The sequence below is a fragment of the Parus major genome, chromosome Z, assembly GCF_001522545.3.
Source record: "Parus major isolate Abel chromosome Z, Parus_major1.1, whole genome shotgun sequence".
NCBI classification, from domain to species: Eukaryota; Metazoa; Chordata; class Aves; order Passeriformes; family Paridae; genus Parus; species Parus major.
The window spans coordinates 16,251,936-16,257,020 of record NC_031799.1 but is presented as its reverse complement, the minus strand read 5'-3'; the positions used below and the strand labels follow the sequence as shown (position 1 = coordinate 16,257,020).

General features: G+C 41.5%; 1 long non-coding RNA gene across 5 annotated transcripts in view; it reads right to left on the bottom strand.

The window, feature by feature from the left end:
- The window catches only part of LOC107215720, a 46,257-nt gene extending 45,330 nt beyond the window's left edge, over positions 1–927 (bottom strand). For all 5 annotated transcript variants that reach the window (XR_004495492.1, XR_004495494.1, XR_001525208.2 and 2 more), the window contains exon 1: positions 805–927. This is a non-coding gene — a long non-coding RNA (uncharacterized LOC107215720). The remainder of the gene's footprint in view (positions 1–804) is intronic.
- Between the last annotated feature and the right edge of the window lie 4,158 nt (positions 928–5,085).

Sequence of the window (5,085 nt, the reverse complement as noted above, 5' to 3'; positions counted from 1 at the left end):
CTTGGCCCTCCTGGCTGCCAGGGCACTGCTGGCTCATGTTCAACTTGAACCCCAGAACCCCAGGGCCCTTTCCATGGCACTGCTCTCCAGCCTCTCATTCCCCAGTCTGTCTGTACAGCCAGGGCTGCCCCATCCCGGTGCAGAATTTGGCACCTTGTGGAACTTCATATGGTTGGTAATGGCCAATTCCTCTAATTTTTGGGAACTCTCTGCAGGGCCCCTTTGCCCTCCAATTATGTGTCACTGTCAAACTTACTTAGAATTCCTTTGAGTCCTGTGTCCAGTTTATAACATATTGGTATATATTTAATTTTTTGAATGGCTCCTTTTCAAATGGAAAATATTCAATAACCTCAAGAACAAGAATGCCAAAACAATTTCTTTTATCTTCTACTGAATTCTTTGCTGGAGGGGCAAACTTTTCTAAGGCAAGGTCTGGTTGTCCATCCATATGCTGCTTATGAGCAAATCTCTCCACATAAAAAATTTGTTCTGCATTAAATACTTTACCTCAGAAGAGTTCTTGTTTCTTTAGCAACTGTAGCACTACAAATGAAACTTGGAGCAAACACCTAAGCCCTGGAGGAGTGCTGGAATTTCAGGTACATTGTTATTCTCAGTGATTTCAGGCAGCTTCCAGCTCAGCATGACAAACTGTGGAATTGTTTGTCTGAGGTAGTGAACCTAGTTTTGAAAAGGGTTAGGCTTGCAAACCAAAGCTTGAGGCCTTATATTTTTGAAAATTTGTTTCTTCCCAGCATAGCTCTTTCTTCAGGACAAATAATGATGTGAAATGATTCTTACCTCTGATTTGGAGCCTAATGGAAGAAACAGGAAATCATTCAGGGTCAAACAACAGCATGATGATTGTGGAACCTCCTCTGTGACCTGCTAGGGGCGGGCAAACCTGACTGCACAGAGTGAAAATGGGACTGGCCCCTGGGCTTCCTGCAAGCCAGTGCAGCCTGGCTGCTCTCTGGGAGCAAACACTAAAAACTGACTCATTTTGTTCCATTTACAAGATGGTGCCCTTTCCTACCAAAGTCCAAGTTCTCAAAAAAAACATTTGTTTACCACAGTCAATTTTGTAAAAGCAAGTGAGTTCTACAAACAGAATAATACCTGTGACTGGGAGAGTGTTATTTAGTTATTTCTGTTATCACTGGTGTTGAACCCCTTTTTTCCCCCCCTTTCTTTTCCCAAGCATTACTCCTTCTCACCTTAATTGTTTTATGTATTAACTGAATTAATTAGTAGGGAAGGATTTGAGCCAGCTGGATCTTACTCTAACTGGATTACCTCACAGGAAGGTGCAATCCATCAAACAGGCTAAAGTAAACACTTTGCTGGGTCATAGTCTTTGTACAGCCCAGCCCTTCTGAAGTCCTGTATGAGATCACTGAAATCTCTAAGCAGATTACATGCTTACCATTGTAATGCAGGGAGATCTTCTGGTAACAAAACCTTTGCATCCAGCAACCAGCTGCTCTTGCCTCAGCCAGCCATGCTGCCAGGAGCAGGAGGTGGTACAGACTTGTGCTCTTTAGTCATTTAGAACATTCCCTACCTAAAGGAAAGGCACATTTTGATTAGAAATGGGATACACCTACTTTGTTTTTTTGGACAGCTGTTTCATTGTTTTGAAATACTTTAATGGATGAAGTTATTTTCTATTCTTCCGTCAACACAAGCCAAATGTCAAAGGTGTGAATAATGAAACACCCACAGAACTAGCCACACTGGCAAGTGGAAATCTGTCCACGTTGTACTAGCAACAGGTATTGTCATAGTGGGTGCCAGTCCTGTCAAACCTGCCTGTTCAAGTATCTCTGTTTTCCCCTGAGAGCCCTCTGATGGGAACCCTTTGTAAAGCACCATCCTATTTTAGCTGGTTGCTGGTTTGGGATTCCCACTCCAGTGGGGAAAGCACTGTTCTGGCCCTCCAGCTACACCAACCACTGTGAGTGAATTTGTGTGAATCATTAGCCCAATTTACTAAATTGCCCTTAAATAATTCCTACCAGCTGCATACTGCTCAGCATCACACCTCAGTGTCTATGGAACTGCTGTCTGCTGCAGCATAGAGAGGGTCCAAAAGCCTCTGTACCACATGGGATTCTTGCAGCTGCAGTGGGGATTTGCTCCTTTATTTATGGTTGGAGATTGGATGTGCTGAACCCAACTGGGAGCATCCAATGGCAGCTCCCACCTTCCTACCTCTGGGACTGTCAAGGCAGAAGCTTCTTTGTGTGGCAGAAATAAAAATTATGTGTTTCTATTTCAGCCATCCAGAATATTTGAATATACTACACTGAGATTTACTAAGAAAAGACACTTCTAAAATATTAAAATTATGTTAAGAATTAATACTTCCCCCCCACCTTTAAATGCAGAGAACAACATTTTGGGGTATTCTGGTGCAATGAGAAGAGAGGTAGATCTGCGTATAGCTTGCTGGAGAAACTTAATGGAATAACATCACTCTGAAATGTACAATTCCAACAAAGTAGTTTATAAAGAGAACAGAGTATTCTTAGCATAAAAGCATATATAGAAGAACAAATAATTTATTTCCCAGGTTTCTTAGTTTTAATGGAAGAAAATGCAACTTTTTCATTGTGCTTTGGAACAGTTTTTTAAAAAGTATATTATGTGGAAACCAAACAGCCTGGAAAATGCTTTGGAATTTAATTCAGAATTTTTTGACTTTTATCCAGCTTAAAATAAAGTCATACTACAAAATGTGAAATGCTTTCTTAACTAGAATTTACATACTTTTTATGGCTGTTGTTGTATTGTCCATGCCCTACTTAAGTTGCAGAAACTTAACAGGATGTGAGGACTGTTGCAAAGTTTTTATTAACAGGCACAAGGAGAGTTTATTCTTCCATATATTCAAATTTTCTAGTCCTCTTCTTTTATTATTTTTTCCAGCTGCTGAGAGGTTTTCTGCTGATTTCCTTTTGGAAGGGAAATTCCACTTAAATGTGGAAAGAAGGGATGTCAGAATGGGAAGCCAATGCCAGATTATAGAATAGGTATCTTGTCATTATTACACATGTGGCAGGGAAGGAGTACAATTCTTTGTAGCCAGCTGCTCAATTGGAGACATGGTGTCAAGTTCTATTCTTCCAAAATAATGAGGGTTTCCATCTGGGGCTTCAACACAGTGTGACTTATCTTTCTTCTGTATGAAATCCTTTTCATCTGCTGTAGTATCTCAGCCTTGTGATACAATCTCAATTACATTTTGACAGGCAAAGAAGTGTCATCAAGCCTTACTCTATTTTCTCCCCTTCTGAAACAGTCCTTGTGAGGAATGCTGTGGTTGAACTCCAGCTGGTAACTCAACCCCACCCAGCCATCTGCTCACTTCCCCTACAAGTGAGACGGGTGAGAGGACAGGAAGAGTAAAAGCAAATCAACTCATGGGTTAAGATACAGACAGTTTAATGGGGAAAGCAAAAGCTTTGCACAACAAATTCACTGATTCCCATCGGTAGGAATGCATCCAGTCACCCCAAGGACAGCAAGGCTCCAACATACACAGTGGTGACTTGGGAAAACAAACACCACTACTCTGAACTTCTCACCCCTTTCCTTCTCTCTTCCTCCAGCTTGGTACACTGAGCATGCCACCCCATGGAATGGGATACTCCTGTATTCATTTGTGGGCAGCTGCCCTGGCCGTGTCCCCTCCCAACTCCTTGTGACCTCTCCCAGGCTCCTGGCTGGTGGGACACTGTGAGGAGTAGAAAAGGCCTTAATACTGTGTAAGCACTGCTCAGCATTAACTTAAAAATCTCTGTATTACTATCACTCTTCTCAGCACAAATCCAAAGCACAGCCCATACAAGCTACTGTGAGGAGAACAAACTCCATCCCAGCAATCGAAAGTAATCTGAAACTAAGATTTATCTGACTCTCTTATCAGATTATATTTATGAGGTGTGATTCAAAGGACACTCATTCTTGCAGCTGTATTACCTCACCTGACAGCCTATTGCTATGGACATTGATCATTGCAATTAACACATAATTCAAAGTGAAGATATGAAATATCCTAATTCCTAACATTAATTGAGACAAACTCCTTGGAGATACTCCAATTCCTTCTGTCTTTCATTTAGTGCTCAAGCATTGCCTCACCTTTTTCTGCCCAGGTTTCTAGCTTTGGTTTCAGGCAGCCATGCACCACCCCACTGCTGCTGTGGAGATGCTGCAGTGGCAGTGGTGTAACACACACAAGAACCCTTCCCTGCCCCACTCCCCCTCCTCACACAGCATCCCTCTACACATTGGAGTATGCCTGAGTGCTTAGATTCTGCTGGGGTCTGTGCTACAGAAGCTTTCCTGGGTGCTTTTGGAAGCTGCTGTACCTTGGAGTAGCCACAAAGAGCAATCAAATAATCAGAGATACTCAGGTGTGTAGCAGTGGATTATCCAAGATGAACAGTGCTGCCTTGGAAAAGCACTGTACATCTGGGTTTATGTAATGGGGTATTGTTGCTGAAGTTACACACTAAATGTGATTGCAGACCTTTTGTATGACAAGGGTGGCTCCAGGGAAACAAATCTGTGTTCCACATCTTTTAAAATCTCCCTCTGTAGACTCTCAGTTGATAGAGCACAAACACTCTTAATCTGCTCTGAAATGGAAAGCCCAGATTCATCATCAGGAATGATTTTCTGTTTATGCTCTTTTCTTGTTTCTCTTAAGTATTTTCTCTGATACTGATTTAACACATATTCTAAATTACATGGAAGCTCTTGCCTCCCTGGACACCTCAAACATTCAACAAATAGTCCACATAATCAACAGCATACCATCCAATTGCCAAAAGCTGACTATTATTCTGCATGATCAAATCACAAAATCCCCTGTGTCTGTCTCCTATCTGGGACATGGATTTAAAAGGCAGCTGTATTCTGATTTCTATTCATTCTTTTGGAGCATTGCACAAGCCATGCTAACAATTACATAAATCAGCCTTTGTTTAATGTTAACTGATAGTCTTTATTGATTACTGGCCAAACTTCTTTTTGAATAATCTGTATTTAGTTCTGTATTTAATAACTCTTCTG